The 16,276-nt window shown below is 63.4% G+C and overlaps 1 protein-coding gene across 2 annotated transcripts in view; it reads right to left on the reverse strand.

Annotated features, from left to right (window-relative positions):
• Positions 1–15,703, reverse strand: part of PPARD (peroxisome proliferator activated receptor delta) — a 70,970-nt gene extending 55,267 nt beyond the window's left edge. The window contains exons 1-2 of one of the 2 annotated variants that reach the window (XM_055128223.1): positions 15,557–15,703; positions 11,745–11,827 (exon numbers count right to left, since the gene is read on the reverse strand). The gene's annotated coding sequence lies outside the window, so the exon portion shown is untranslated. The remainder of the gene's footprint in view (positions 1–11,744; positions 11,828–15,556) is intronic. The other variant, XM_055128224.1, reaches the window with a different exon arrangement.
• Positions 15,704–16,276: the final 573 nt, after the last annotated feature.

Raw genomic sequence — 16,276 nt, forward strand, 5'->3', positions numbered from 1 at the left:
AAATCTTCACTAACTTTCTTCTGTGGAAACATTTTTTGATCATTGTTAGCAGACTATTGACAATAAGCAATATTAAATAAATTAGTGAGGGCCATTCTCAGCAGCTTTACATAACAAACAATACAAAATGTATTATTTCGGTTCTGCTTTGGGGCAGGGGTTGGGGTTTGGGATGGAAACATCCAAAATATGATGGTAAGAAGGTGTAATGGATTGGTGTATGAATATTAAACGTAATCAAGTATTGTGAACTACTTTATAAAATAGAAGAATTTTTAAAAAATTATTGAGGGCCTGCTATGGGGGCAGGCTTAGGGGGCGGTTGGGAAAAGTGGAGGGAAGGTGGAGGGAAGGTGGGATGGTGGTGGGACAGGTGTCTGGGATACTGAATGCTTGTAGCAAACCATCACGAACAACTGTGCAAACCACAGTATTCGCTTAAAGTGTAGGGGAGGGGGCTAGAGCGACAGCACAGCGGGTAGGGCGTTTGCCTTGCACGAGGTTGACCCGTGTTCGATTCCCCGCATCCCATATGGTCCCCCAAGCACCGCCAGGAGTAATTCCTGAGTGCAGAGCCAGGAGTAACCCCTGAGCATGGCTCGGTGTGACCCAAACAACAACAACAACAACAACAACAACAAAAAGTGTAGGGGAAAAAAAATTTTTTTAAAAAAAGTCCCTCGGGGCCGGCGAGGTGGAGAGAGGATGTGAGACTCTGATGCTCAGGGCCGTGCCCGGCAGTGCTTAAGGCCCCCTGTCGCTCATCCAGGCGGTGCCGGAGATGGAGCCGGGGTTCCCACTCACCAAGCGCGTGCCGGCCCTTTGGACCCCGGCCCCCAGATCCACCACTGCCCGTCGGAGCCCCACAGTCCTGCTGGCCACCCCTGCCGGGCAGGGTCAGGCCCCCAGAGCCCCCAGCCCCCTTCAGCCTTCGTCGGAGCCTGCAGCGCTGCAGATACCCGGGCCCGCCCCGGCTGGCGGCTCTCTGGCCCTCAACCCCGCTCCCGTAACTCCTGGGGAACCAACACCTGCCACAGGCCACGTGCCACAAAAGGCGCCAGGAAGAAGCCGCTTCCTTCCTCCTCGCACAGTGCTCACCAGGGCTCCCTTCCCCACCTCTCCACCGTCCATCCATCACACTGATTCATCCTTGGAGCAGAGCCGGGGTCATTTCCTGAGGCCCTCCCGCCCCCCCAGGCTGGGCCCACTGGCCACACACACACACACACACACACACACACACACACACACACACACACACACACACACGCATTCACTCCCTGCCCGGAGCAGAGGCAGGCACTGAGAGGCACAGCCACTGGCAGTGCCCCCCTGAACGTCACGGCCACTCTCGATGCCCCCTGAACGTCGCCACCCGTGATGCCCCCTGAAGGCGACCGTGCAGGGGCCCCGTGGCCTGAGCGTGGTTCTGCACAGAGACCAGGGCGAGCTGACGTGGCGGGCTCCAGCAGGGAGTGTTCTCGGAAGCCGCCGGCCTGGCCAGTCGGGCAGGTACACTCAGAGCTGGGAGCAGCCGGGCAGGCCCCCGCGGGCTTGCATCAGCCCGGCCCGAACCCGGCCCCAAGCCGGCCTTGTCACCTACGAGCTGTGCAGCTGCGGGCAACTTCCCTGACAAGTCTGAGCCTCACCATCGTGTGGGGAGAAGGGAGGGGATGACGCTGCCTCCTGCTCGGTGAGGGTGGGATCCCATGAGGTCACGGGCCGGGGCTAAGGAGCCCGAGTCCACGCAGAGTGGCTACTTTCTTCCCTCCCTCCCCCCCTGCTTCCCTCCCTCCCTTCCTCTTCTTTCCTTCTTCCCTTCTTTCCCTACTTTTTCTTTCGTGCTCTTTCTCCCTCCTTCCTTGTTTTTTTTTTTTTTGCTTTTTGGGTCAACCTGGTGATGCACAGGGGTTACTCCTGGCTCTGCACTCAGGAATTACTCCTGGCGGTGCTTGGGGGACCATATGGGATGCTGGGAATCGAACCCGGGTCAGCTGCGTGCAAGGCAAACGCCCTACCCGCTGTGCTATTGCTCCAGCCCCATCCTTCCTTCCTTCTTTCTCTTCCTCCCTCCCTCCCTTTCCCTCCCTCCCTCCCTCCCTTCCTTCTTTCCTTCCTTCCATTCTTTCTTTCTTCTCTTTCCTCCTTTTCTTTCTTTCTGCAGGGGATGAGGGGTCGGGTCACACCTGGTGATGCTCAGGGGTTAATCCCGGCTCTGCACTCAGAAATTACTCCTGACGGTGCTTAAGATTCTGGGGATGGAGCCCGGGTGGGCCGTGTGCCAGGCAAGTGCCCTCCCCGCTATACTACTGCTCCGGCCCCATCTCAGGATCAGTCCTGGGGACTCGGGGACTGTATGGAGAACCTGGGACCAAACCCAGGTCGTTTGGTCACTGGCTCCCAGAACGGCTCTTTCTGCTGGAGACGGAAAGAGGACTGGGCCGGGGCAGCCCAGCTCTTACAGCACCTGAGTCAGGCGGCAAGCAGGAGGAAAGGCCAGCGCCAGGGTCGCTCTGTGGGAAGGGGCCACCCCCGCCAGGCTCGCACCCGCCTCCCACAGGGCCCGCCTCGGTCCCGCAGCTCTAGCAAGGGGCCCGTTTCTGGGGCGAGGGTCTCGGGTGCTGTGTGGTAGACGCGCCCACAAGGACGCCGATGTGGGGAGCGCCTCGGGGGCGGCCCCGGTCCCTGTCCGGGGCAGGAGGGAGCAGAGAGGACAGGGGACACAGTGCTCGGGAGTGTGAGACCAGCCCGGGAGAGGCTCCGGTTCACCTGCCACCGGCCCACTGTGGGGCTACGGGAGCAAAACCCAAACAGAGGGCCCCTGTCTGCGGGGCCCGGGGGCGGCTCGGGGGCTGAGAGTGAGTGACAGGCCCAGAGTGGGACCCCCGGAGCCGCCCACGTGCTGAGCTCGCTTCCCGACAGCCGCATCCGGGATCCCGGAATGTGTGACCGCAACCAGGACGTGCAAGTGCCGTGGCCAGCAGTGGGTGCGACCCTGGTGTGCACGGGCAGGAGGGCACTGAGGGCCCCCGTGAGAGGGCAGCCGGAAGGTGTGAGAGCGCCACGGGTCACTGAGAGCCACGCGGGGAGCACACGGGGAGCACACGGGGAGCACTCGGGAAGCACACGGGGAGCACTCGGGGAGCACACGGGGAGCACACGGGGAGCACACGGGAGCACACGGGAGCACACGGGGAGCACTCGGGGAGCACTCGGGGAGCACACGGGGAGCACTCGGGGAGCACACGGGGAGCACTTGGGGAGCACACGGGGAGCACTCGGGAAGCACACGGGGAGCACTTGGGGAGCACACGGGGAGCACACGGGGAGCACACGGGGACGGCCAGGAGTGTCCAGGCCCCCGAATGCAGCCACAGGGGGAAGCCAGAGGGACAGAGGAAGGGAGAGGATGGGGCGGCCCTGGGTTTGCTGGGGACAGAGGGGCACCCTGGCGGGGGCCAGACATGCCGGCAGGAGCCAAGGTGGACGTGCTCCAGGGTGCAAGGGGCAAACCGGAATCCAGGCTGGAAACGCAATGGGGGGCTGCGGCCCGGGAGGAGGGCGACAAGGGCCAGAGGCTGAGGTCCAGTATCCATCAAACACACGGGGCTAGAAGGGGCCGGAGAGAGTCCCGAGGGCAGGGCTTGGGCTTTGCATGACGCCGGCCCAATCTGATCCCTGGCCCCACACATGGTCCCCCCGGAGCACTGCCAGGAGTCACCTAAGCACAGAGAGGGGAACAGCCCGAGGATCTCTGGTGGCGGCAACTCCCACCCCACCCCCACCCCTAACCAGAGCTAGATGATTACGGTTTTGGTTCTGCCGCTGGGGAGCTGGCTTGCCCAGGGATCTGGCCTGGGGGGCCAGCACTCAACAGTGAGACTATTGGCAGGTAATTACGCTGTCATTATAACAAACAGTCCACTTCTCTGCGTTTATGACTGGAGACTTTTTATTCTCTTTTAATGACAGCGTGCCTGATGCTGTGATTTTAGGGGCACTCGGAGCAGACACCCGGGGCTATGAATCAGGGACAGCGTGCCGGAGAGGCAGTCCCGCGGGAAAGGCGCTGGCCTCGCCTGCAGCGCACCTGGGTGCGATCTCCGGCACCCCACATGGCTCCCTGAGCTCCGCCAGGAGGGACCCCTGAGCCCTGAGCAGGGCCAGAAGTCAGCACGTTGCACGCAGCCGGGTATGACCCCCAAACCGAAATCAAATCAAATCAGATAAACCGACCCCTCAGCAAGCGGGGCCGGAGGGTGACTCGGCCTGCCCAGACTGCTGACCTGGCCCCAGAAGATGATGGCCCACACCAACGGCCCCACTGACACACGGGGTCTGTGCCTAGCAGGGGTCACTGGCCAGGGGGACGGGGCCTGTCCCGGACCTTTCCCAGCGGATTCTCAGAAACCCCAAGCAAAGAACGGGGAGGACGGAGGAGGTGGCAAGGGCCGGTGGCACGTGCCAGGGGCGCTATGCTCTGGAGACCGCAGGCAGGAAGGAAGGACGAGGGCAGATTCACTCCCAAAGCTGCGGGCGGGCGGGTGGGATGGGGATCCCTGGTGAGAGAGCTGGGGCGCAGGGCAGGGTGGGGGGATGAACCGCAGCGCCCACTCGGGGCTTCGTGCTCTTCAGTTCCTCGCCGGGGCTGCAGGGCTGGGCAGCGCGGGAGAAGGCGGGCGGCGGGGCCCACGCTGAGCAGGCCGGGACGACGACAGGAGGTTCCCGGCAGGCTTGGGAAGGTGCGTGAGCACCCCACGGAGCACCCCAGAACGGCCTGGCCAGAGCAGCCTGCGCCCTTCCTGGGCACACGGGTCCGTACCCCAGCACACGCGCACAAGACTCTACTCGCAAGGAAGAGGCAGCTTCCTCTCGGTTCCTGGGCTCACCAATCCCATCAGCTCTGAAATCATGCTGTGTGTGCGCGTGTGTGTGTGTGTGCGTGTGTGTGTGTGTGTGCTCGCGCACGTGCGTGCGCATGTGGGAGGGCAGACCAGGGACCCACCCGCTAAGGACATGAGCTGGATCGAGTGCCCTGTCCCAAGGGTGCAGCTGACTTTCCACAGATGCCCGGGAGCCAACCCGCCGGAGCCGGGCGGCGAGAAGGCAGGTGGACAGACTGGGACGAGCTAGGGCCACGGGAAGGAAGCGCGTCTACACTGGACACCCAGACCCCCTGGTCTCTTTCCGCCCCTCTCTCCCTCCCCCTGCGCCCGCCACACGCCCTCCGGCTAGCTGGGCCTTTGACGCGCCTGATCTCCGCCCGCCCGTGAGGTTTCCTGCCCAGGAGATCTGCCAGCAGGCCCTCACCTGGTCCCACTCCTTCCTTCTGGGTGGGGCCTCCTTCAGACCCCCACACTCGCCACCGTCAGGCACGGGGGCTGCCTTGCTCCTCCCCACCCACCCCCACATCAGCACCAGCGGACGGAGAAATGCCGGGATGCCTCATCTGCACAGTTCACGCCTTGTCCCCAGGGCCCCAGCACCCAATAAAACGCAGCTGAACCAACAGGGTTTGAAAGAGGAGCGGCGGGGGGGGGCAGCCGGGATCGGACTGAGACCAATCCCGACCCCTCCGGGCAGCGAGAAACCCATGCCCGCCGCCCGGACCGCTGAAGGTGGGGGTCAGTTTCCCAACCCCGCTGACCAGATACTCTCGGACACATGCTCTCACTGGCCCCTGGGGAACCCCCAAGAGGCTCCCCGGGGACCATTCTGTCACGTGCATCAGTCTGGAAAAGACGAAATCCCCACCTGCCACAAAGGGCGAGCGCAAGGCTCAGGCTGTCTTCGAACGGGAGGGTGGGGGGAGCAGCCGAGCCGGAGAGCAGTGGCCCGCTGCCTCTGGAACAAGCCGGCCCACGCTTAGAGGCTTCTGACGCTTGTGACCATGGCCGGGGAGTTGTACTGTGGTTAAGGTGCTTGCCTTGCACGCTGTCACCCTGGGCGCGATCCCTAGCACTGCATACAACACCCCCCCACTCAGTGGACCCCCTGAGCACAGAGCCCAAAGCCCTGAACTCTGCAGCAGCCCCCAACCCAATCTCCCCTCCCCTCTGCCACACACACACACACACACACACACACACACACACACACACACACACACAGGGGCCGGGCTGAATCTCCAGCATCCCATACGGTCCCCTAAGCAACGCCAGAAGCAACCCCCGCACCACTGGGTATACCCGCCCCCACCAGCAACAACAACAACTACAACAACAACAACAACAACAACAACAGATCATCCTCTGCCAGTTCCGCAGAAGCCCGGACGGAGCGGTGCGGCCGGCCGAGGCGCTGGCAGGGCGGCCCCGTGCAGCGGAGCCAGGAGGGTTTGCGGCCCTGCGCGCCCGCTTCTCGAGTTCCATTCCTCGCATTCCTTGGCCTCCCGCCCCACCCTCAGAGCCAGCGGCAGAGCATCCTGCGGCCGCCGCTGCCGCCGTGCTGGCCTCCTCTCCTGGGCCGGGCCCGGCTGTGCCTCCCTCGTAAAAGGGACACTCGTGACTGCGCTCCGCTCCGGGGCCCTTCCGAGCACCCGCCTCAAGATCCTTAACTTGGCCCCAGCTGCGCCCGACGCGGTGCCGTGTCAGGGCGTGTCCCGGGCCCCGGGGCCCACGGCCGCTACCCCCAGGGGCCCTTCCCCAGCCCATCCGAGGAGGGCGGCCTCCAGCAGCATCTGGGAGAAGCAGGTCTGGTGTGGTGGTGGGGGAGGAGGAGGCGTGCGCCTGCTCCGGGCCAGGGGGGTTGCCTCTGGCTGGAATCCGCTTGCTACCAGCCAAGGGGCGGGGAGCTGGAGGGGAACGCGGGTCCCTCGGCCCTGGAGAGCCACTCGAGCAGAGGCAGCTTCTCTTCTCCAGCCGCAAGTTGCCACACAAACTCACTCAGGGTTCGGTCGACTACGCAGGAGGCCCAGGCTCAATCCCTGCCACGAGACGGCCCCCCTGAGCACAGCGGAGTAGGGCCCCAAAACACAGCTCGCCACCCCCCGTGCCCCCTCCCTCCATAGAAAGGGCCGGAGACGGTTCAACTGATTGTGCACGTGCAAAATGTGCTCTGCACGAGGGAAGCCGGGGTCCCTGACAGCGCCTGGGCCCCACAAGCTCACAGCCAGCACGAGCTCCCACGCAGCCCTGGGTGTGGCCGTCAAGCCAGAAAAGACACCATCCAAGTGGAGCTTTCTCCGTCGTGTGGGCATGGCAGGGTGTCTCTGCTGGAGCAGCTGGCGCTCCAAGAACAGTGCTCCCCCACGAAGGCCTCGAGGGCCTGGGGGATTTACTGCGAGCGCTCCCAGGCAGGAACCACCCGATTATTTTACTGGTTTCTGGTCATCCTGGGCCCCCCTGGCCACAGCAGCTCCACAGGGCTGGTGGCAGGAGGACCTGCCCCGAGTTGGGTCCCGTGCAGATCCTGGTCTCTATGCTGGCGGGAGCGCGCGTGCACACATCCCCTTGGCATCTGTCCCATTGTTAAGAGGCCAGGAGCGACACTCAGCCTCCTCATACCAGAGAGTCCCTGCCAGAGTCTCGCCCTGCCCCTGGTGACTGACTCGAGTTTGGGGGCTCTCGGAGGGCCCAGGCCAAAAGGAGAGGCAAAGAGAGCAGAAGGAGTCAGGAACGAGTTTACTTAGGAATGAAGGAAAACGAGCGAAAACGCACCCTGCTGGGGAGGATGGAGCTAAGTGGAGGACACACACACACACACACACACACACACACACACACACACACACACACACACACACACACACACACACCCCCCCTGGGAAAGAGGAGGGCAAAGAGGAGCACCTGGGAAAGAGGAGGGCAAAGAGGAGCACTCGGGGTCTGTTCTGGGTCCTGGCACACTTGCCAGCCCTGGTGTGAGGCAGGGCTGGCAGCCCGCAGTGCGTGCAGCGTGGCCTGTGGTGTGGCTTCTAAGGCACAGCCCGGGCAGCTGGCCTGTGTGGCATGCCCTGCAGGATGTGGCCTGCATGGTGTAGCCTGTATGGTGTGACCTGGTCAGCACGGCCCATATGACATGGTCTGTATGGTGTGACCTACCTGGCGTGGCCTGCACGGTGTGGCCTACATGGTCAGCCCAGAGGACGTGGTTTGGATGGCGTAGCCTGTACAGTGTGGCCACGTGACGTCGCCCATAGACGTGGCCTGAACAGCGTGGCCTATGTGGCGTGGCCTGCATGGCGTGGTCTGCCTTGTGTGACCTAGATGGCGTGGCCTGCTGCATGGCATGACCGACGGCATGGCATGACCGACGTCATGGCATGACGGTGTAGTCTGCACGGTGTGACCTACGTGGTGCGGCCTGTTCAGCATGGCCTCACCAACGTGGTCTGTAAGGTGTGACCTACATGGCGTGGCCTGCATGGCGTGGTCTGCCATGTGTGACCTACATGGCGTGGCCTGCATGGCGTGACTGACATGGTATAATCTGCGCGGTGTGACCTACATGGTGTGGCCTGCTCAGCATGGCCTCACCAACGTGGTCTGTAAGGCGTGACCTACATGGCGTGGCCCGTATGACGTGGCCCACACGGTGTGATGTAAATGGCGTTGCCTTCGAGGCCTGGCCTGCTTGGTGAATGCCGCCTGGGAGTGCAGGGCTGGCCTGTGCTCCCGCCCCGCAGAGCCGCAGCCAGGAGGCCCCCCGGGGCCACTCTCCCTCGGGAGCAGTGCCAGCAGCCGGCGGGAAGGCGAGGAGGCCCCGCAGAGGGCGGGAGAGCAGGGAAAAGCCCTTCTCAACGGCACCTGGGCTGGCAATAACTAACAGAGCGGAGAGAGGCACGAGACAGCTTCCCCGACACCTGGGAGCCTCTGTGGTCCCCCGGGACCCTCCCACGAGAACGTGCAGAGCGGTGTCCCTGCTGGCTGTGGCGCGTCTGGCAGTGGTGTCGGGAGAGCTGTGGAGATGACAACACAGCAGGGCAGGCGTGAGACTCTGAAGACCAGGCTCAAAGGGAAAGGGGGTGGGGGAGCTGCAAGTCACCACGCAGGGTGCCCAGGGCTGGGAGCCTGACGACCCCCCGACTCTCACGGAGGTGGGGGCCGGGGCCTCGTGCCGGGGGTTGCAAGTCAGGAAAAAATCAGTTTGGAAAAGCATTTCTGGGGCAGGGATGTGGCCCATGTGTGTGTGAGGTCCTGAATTCAATCTGCAAAGAGGGGGGAAAAATAAAGAAAGAGAAAAGGAATCTGATGGTATGTGACCAATGATAAAAATTAAGCCTTCAAGAGAAAAATGAAATCATGAAAAGCTTGTGTGGGTCTGATAAGTCTTTCCTTTTTCTTCTTCTTGTTCTTCTTCTTTTTTTTTTTTTTGTGGGAGCGGGGGCACACCCAGTGATGCTCAGGGGCTACTCCTGGATCTGCACTCAGGAATTACTCTTGGTGGAACTCGAGAGGATCATCTAGGATGCTGGGGATCGAAACTGGGTTGGCGGCGTGCAAGGCAAGAGCCCTACCCGCTGTACTATGGTTCCGGCCCCTATATTTGAAGTCTCTCCTGGTGTTATCAGTGGAGATATTACTGCCCTACTGACAGTGTAAAATGAAATGTCAACCATTGTAAGATTTATATAACCCGGTGAACCGATACTTTCCAATGACCCAATTTAAGTAAAACGTTTCATTCAAAGCACAATACTGACAGATGGATTTTAATGTCACAAAGTATAAAAGGTTTGTTAATACAGTCTCGGACTCCCTGCTCCAACTAACCCTTAAGAAATGACTACCAGGGGCTGGAGAGACAGTACAAGGAGTTAGGCCCTAGCCGAGCTCAAACGTACCCTGCTTTGATGACGAGGACCTCAGATGGTCCTCCAAACACTGCCAGAAGTGATTCCCTGAGCACGGAGCCAGGAGTAAGCCCAGGTGTGGGGCAAAAGCCAATACATAAACAAGTCAATAAAAACTTCAAAATAAACCCACTCTCGGGGCTGAAGCCAACAGTAGAGTGGGTAAAGTGCCTGCCTTGAGTGCAGCAGACCTAGGTTTGAGCCCCTGGTATCCCACAGGGCCCCTGAGCACTGCCAGGAGTGATTCTGGAGTGCAGAGCCAGGAGCAACCCCTGAGCATCTCTGGGTGTGGCCCCCAAACCAACTCTCGTTTGTCTTTCTTTCCTTTTCTTTCTTTTGATTTTGGCTGGCACCCTGCAGTGCGGGGGCTGACTCCCAACAGTATGGGGTGGGGGGGGGCACCACTCGAGTACCGGGGACCAAGCCCAGTGCTCCTGGCACAAAGTCCCCGGCTCCTACACCAGCTTTCTCTCAAGGCCCAGCCCACGTCCAGCTTCCTCAGTGCTGACCAGCACCCGCCTAGCACGGCTGCGTGCTCGGTGCCCCCGACACGTGACACCTGACGTCCTCTCTCGTGCCAGAGGCCTGGCCCGTGTGTCCCGGCAAGAAAGACTGAGAAGGGCATGCCGCAGGGTTTTTCTGGGTCTGGGGTTTTTCCTGGGGGGAGGGGGTCCTGCTTGGGGGTGACATCCTTGGGCGCAGGGGCCGGGCTGGGAGCAAAGGCGACGGCACGACGGCCTCGGGGCCACCTCCCCAGCTCAGGGTCAGTTTTCTGAGGTGAACAATGAAAGACTCTGGCAATGGCAAAGCCTCACCTTTGCGGGGTGAAGGAAGGGCACCCCCCTTCCCCCCCGCTGTCCCACAAGCCGAGACAAGGGGACCGGCCGGACAAATGGCCCTAGGATGCAAGTGAGGAAGCAGTCCTGTCGGGCAGGGATGGGGCCTGCTCCGCCCTCTGGGGGCTGCAGAAGCCCCTGGCGGCCCCCTTCTTCCTCTGTCACATTTCCCTCGGAAGACAGAACTGACTCTGGGCTGGACAACGGGGGAGCCCCGGCCTGAGGCTTTCCTGCAAGACCCTCCTACTCCCCCCCCCCAACACACACGACAGGGATCCCGCTGGGCACCAGGAAAGCTGCGGAGGGTTCAAGGCGGAGAAAGGGAAGCACAGCCCGTAAACAGCGGCAGGAACCAGGGGACTTCAGAGATTCCAACCCCTGAGGCAGGATCCCCAGCTCTCCCCGGCCCCCCGCGGGGACCCCGCCCGGGTCTGGCCTCCCAACAGTTGGGACAATGAACCTCAAATCCCCCGCTGCTCCCACCTGGGCAGTTCCTACAGCCCAGCCCGCCGAGGGGCATCCTGAGAACACAGGGGAAGGGTCACGGGGCCTCCAGAGCAGCGTCCGGTGGGGGGGTGGGGGCGGGAGTGGGAGGGGACCCACAGTGCCAAACACTGATGGAAGAAACAAGTTCTCAACCTTCAAGTCTGCAGCGTGCCTGAGCCCGAGACACAGACCGTGAACAGGCCCCAAAGAACATCTACTTGATGCAAGGGAAGGAAATTGGGCGGGGGGTCGGGGGCAGCCACGGCAGGAGACGCACACAGAGGTGGGGAAGGGGCCCGTCCCAATCACGTGACTGACCCAGCGCCCAGCATCAAGCCCCCAGCACGGCCAGGGGCAGGAGCAGCTCCAGCCCCTCCCCCAAGTAAAGAAGATGACGGGGGGGGGGGGGGGGCGGGGAGGGGGGCCCATCCCCGTGGCCAGGCAGCCCAGTGGGCAGGGAAGGAAGTCTGGTCACTGGTTCATTCAACAAGTTACCAATCCGGTGCCCCATACCGGTCACTGTCCCCAACAGGAAACCAAGCCGCCCCCCCCCCAGGGGACTGCTTTCAGGGGTGAGCACCCAAAGTGCTCCGTGAAAGGGTCCACAGCTTGGGGGGGGGCGGGATTACCTCTCGGGTGGCCTGTCCTCATCTGTGGGTGTGCAGGAGCCGCCGCGAGAGTGCCCGGTACATGCCCCCAACACCGCACCACCCTGCGGGAGAGAAACAGAACCCACGGCGTCAGCCGAGCCCCGGGACAGCGCTGCCCCCTCCCCGGGGGGCCCACACCCCGACAGGCAGCAGCTCCTCCACGGGGCCGCCCCGAGCGAGCGCGTGGACGTGAGACCCAAGGTGCACCCGAGTCACCAGGCACCACCGGCCACAGCAGGAGACCCACACGCCTGACCCCAGGACTGGGGGTGGGGGGGCGCGTCCTCCCAGCTCTCCCGCTGCCCTGCGGTGACAAGCAGCTGCGACAGGGGCTCGTCCACCAGGGCCCAGAGCCATGGAGAGGTGCTGCCTGCGGACCCCACTGTCCCCGAGCAGCAGCCACTGGCCAGCACCTCCCAGGACGCATGCATGGGCCTGTGGAAGGAGGGTGATGACGCGTGTCCCCAGCACGGGTGTGACGGGCTGGGAGGCAGCTGCCGGAGTGAGAGACCCTGGAGAAGGGCCAGAGGTCACGCCGCCTCCTGGACAGCAGGGGACGCCCGAGAGAGAGAGGGAGCGCCCCCTCGGGGACACCAGCCCTGCAGCTTCCGGAGCGGCGGGTCCTGCTGGCCACTGCGTGAACCTCACAAGGACAGTCCCAGGAGGGGCCACAGCAGCACGAGGCAAAGCAGAAGCCCAGGGGCCAGAGCACAGTGGGTGGGTTTGACCCCCGGCAGCCCCCACAGTCCCCCAGGCCCCACCAGGAGAGGTCCCTTAGTGCAGAGCCAGGAGTCAGCCCTGAACACCACCGGGTGTGACCCCCCAAACAAAAACACATCACCAAGGGAGAGGGACAGTGGCGTCCGGGCCAGGGCCCAGGCCTGACCGTCCTCGGACCAGGCCCTGGGGGGAGGGGAGGCTGAGGAAGGGGCCGGCGAGGGAGGAAAGCAGCAGAGGGAAGGCGAGGAGGAAGGCGGCCAGACAGATCGGGGGCCGCTCTGCCCACCCCTGGCGTGTGTCCACTCTGCAAACAGCCCTGGATGGGGGCCCGAGCGACAGTCCAGCAGGGAAGGCTGCGGCCTGGCAGGCGGCAAACCCAGGGTCCACCCCTGGCACCACTTAGGGCCCCCTGGGTCGTGCCGGGAGTAAGCCCTGAGCACTGCTGGGTGTGGTCCAAAAAAAAAAAAAAAAACCCGTTTCCAGGCCAGGGAGATAGTACAGGGGCTGGGGGGCTTGCACTGCTCGTGATGACCCCAGTCTGACGCTCAGTCCTGCATGGTTCTGAGCAGCTCAGGGGACAGCCCCAGAGCACCGAGCTGGGAGCTGCCCCTAAGCACTGCCCGGTGAGAAGAGAAAACACGGGGGTAAGAGAGTACGGAGGTTCGAGTACCAGTCTTATAAGTGGCCAACACCATACATGCCCGCCCCCACCCTGCACCGTCAAAAGTGACCCCTGAGCAATGCCAGGGGTCACAAAATATACCAATGTACAAAATACAAAAAAATACCAAGATGCACACACAAGAAACCTCCAATATGAATAAAATCCCTGAATGGGATCCAAAGATCGTACAGGGGGCAGTGCAGCGGGTGGGGCCCATGCCTTGCACGGGAGCAACTTGGGTTCAATCCCCGGCCCCTCACAGGGTCCCCTGAGCTCTGTGCAGAGCCAGGAGTAAGGCCTGAGCACTGCTGGTTGTGGTGCAAAAAACAGAAAAAAAAAAAAAAGAAAAAAGAAAAAACCCTGAATGGAGCCACGGTCACTGCCAGTCCTGTCCGTGGAGGCGGCCACACTGCAGAAAGCTCTCGGCCGGGGTGCGGGCTCCCGGCGGCTCCGCAGGCCTGCACTGACCCTGGGCTCTCTGCCCGCCACCCCCTCACCACTGCAGGGCAGCAAACTGCTCTGCCGCTCGCTCAAGTCCCTGGGGGCCAGAGACTGGACCGAGACACCACCTGAGCTTCATCCGCACTCCTCATAGGGGCAAGGAATCCGCCCCCCCGGTCTATTCTGCCCGGAGCCCGCCGACCCACCTACGGGTGCGGCTCAGGGCTGCCCGTGGCCACCCTCCACTCCCCTCTCCCAGAAAAGGGTCAGTGCTCCGGAGGGTTCCAAAACACCGAGTCTGGTCGGGCTGGTTCAGCTGGATCTCCACCAAGCTCCCGGGGACTGCCAAGGCCCAGAGCTCCTGGAAAGAGACCTAGAAACCTGGGCCCCGTCTCCGCGCCCGCAGCTGGGCCCCCGCCCTCAGAAGTCACCGGGATCCAACGTGGGCACCAGCTGGATGCTTTTCCTTCCTCCCCCAAAACCTCTCCACCGGCAAAGAAAGACGTGCAAACGGAAAGAACCTCCAGAAGCTGAAAATCCAGGACAAACCACAGAGGCGGTGGGCAGGGCTGGCCCAGAGAGAAAGGCATCCTGCATCAGGGGCCTCACCCCCGGGGGGCCACAACGGGGCCAAGGGATGCCCAGGGCCCAGCTCCCCAGGGAAACGCACCAGCACCCATCAGAGCCACCAGCCCGCATGCCATTGGCCAGAGAGGGGTGAGAGCACATCGGCAGCAGGCTGAGGCCACCAATGAAAGGGACAGATGTCGGCCAGCCCCAAGGCTATCGGCTGGCAATCTATTTCAAAACTCAAAGGAGGGGGAGAGAGAAATTCTGGAGCCAGTACAGAGAGGGGGAAAGGTTGAGGACCACAGGCATGCGGCAGGGGGGAGGCGGGGACGTCAGCTGCTGGAGACTTCTCTCCCGACCTCTGGCTGGGGCCCTGGGGAGGGAGGGAGAGAGGGAAGGAGGGCTGGAGCGGGCAGCCCCTGGCACCGTCCTGGGGTGGAAGGACAGGGCCCAGTTTCCTGGAAGGGGATCCTGCCGGCGGAACGAGGCCTCCTGCTACCCCTGGCGTGCGCCCAAGCCCGCGGCCAACCTCTCCCCAAGGGTTCCTGGAAGTCGGCAGACCCGCGATGGGGAAGTCTGCGAGCGCGAGGAGCAGCCGCGCGCGCCTGATGCGCCACCCTGGCCCCTGCAACGGATGGGGTGGGGGGGGCAGCAACGGATGGAACATCTCCAAATAGACATCAGGCGACCCCCGCCCTCCCACATCCACATCGACCCCAACCTCCGCAGCAGGTGGGAGCGCGCGCTGAGCTAAAAAGTGCGGAGGCCAGGGGGGGCCGGGAGGCAAGGGAAGAGGGGGACAGCATGAGGGGGGGACCGGGAGCTGACAGGAGGACGCGGACGGAGCGGGGCAAGCTAGGGGCATCTGCAGGGAAGACAGGGTATGTGGAGAGGGGGACCCCCCGCCCGATTGCAGGCGTCGGGAGGAAAAAGGCAATCTAGGGGCACCCTAGGGCGCGCAACAGCGGGGGTGAGGGGCGGGGGGCCACGGGATAGGAAAAGGAAGCGGGGAGGGAGAGGACAGGATGGGAGGACGCGGGCAGGGGACACGGGGAACGCAGGAGACGGAAGGTCCCCGAGGAGCGGCGGGGAGCGGGGGCGCGGGCGGGCACCCCGAATGTCACGGGGCTCACGGGGAGTCGGGAAGGTGGGGGCGCCGCAGCCACGAGGCCCGGGCGGGGGCACACGGGGCGGGGCGGGGTGGGGGGCGTCCGGTCGGGCTCCAGGGGCCACCGGGGAGTGCGGACCCCGGCGGCCCGGCCCCAGCATCTGGAGGCGGCTCGGGCTGGGGGCGCGACCCCCGTCGCCGCGCGCCCAACCCGCGCCCCGCGCCCCGCGCCCCGCGCCCGCTGGCCGCTCCGGCCCGAGCCCGCCGCGTCCCCCGACCTGGACTGACCTGTTCCGGCGGGCTCGGGAGCCGCCGCCGCCGTCCCGCAGGCTCCGCAGGCTCCTCCGGCTGCTGCCAAAACTTTTCCCATTAATCCCCGGCTCGGCGGCGGCGGCGGCGGCGTCACACGCTGCGCGGCCGCCCCGCCCCCACCAGCGTGACGTCACCGCGCAGCCCGCGGGGGCGGGGCGGCCTCGGGGCCACGCCCCCTTCCGCCCGCGTCGCCACCAATCCCCGCGCCTCCCGGAGTCGCTCCGGAGCCCGCCGCCCCGCCCACCGCACGCTGCCGTGTGTCCGCCTGCAGCGCCCTCTGGTGGGAGAGGCGGGCGCCGCGGCTGGAGGAGGACGGGAGGGAGCGCCAGGGCCAGTCTAACGAGTCTGGCAAGCTTCGTGGAAGGGTATTTAAAGCTGGAAGGGAACTTAGAGGTCACCTAGTCCAACCTCGTCATCCTTCCAGGGAAGAAGCCGTTTCAGAGGCTGCTGCTGGGGCTGGAGAAGGTAATGAATGCCAGCGGGTAGGGCGCTTGCCTTGAGCGCGGCCGGCTCAGGTTCGATTCCCAGGATCCCAGATGGTCCCTCATACACCGCGGGGAGTAATTCCTGAGAACAGAGCGGGGAGTAACCCCTGAGCAGCACTGAGCTTAGACAAAAAACAAACACACACATAAAGGGAAGCAATGATAAGACTCCCACCCCAGGATTCTGCCTATGATTTTGATAAAAGGCCTT

This window comes from Sorex araneus, chromosome 2 (genome assembly GCF_027595985.1).
Source record: "Sorex araneus isolate mSorAra2 chromosome 2, mSorAra2.pri, whole genome shotgun sequence".
Lineage (NCBI taxonomy): Eukaryota > Metazoa > Chordata > Mammalia > Eulipotyphla > Soricidae > Sorex > Sorex araneus.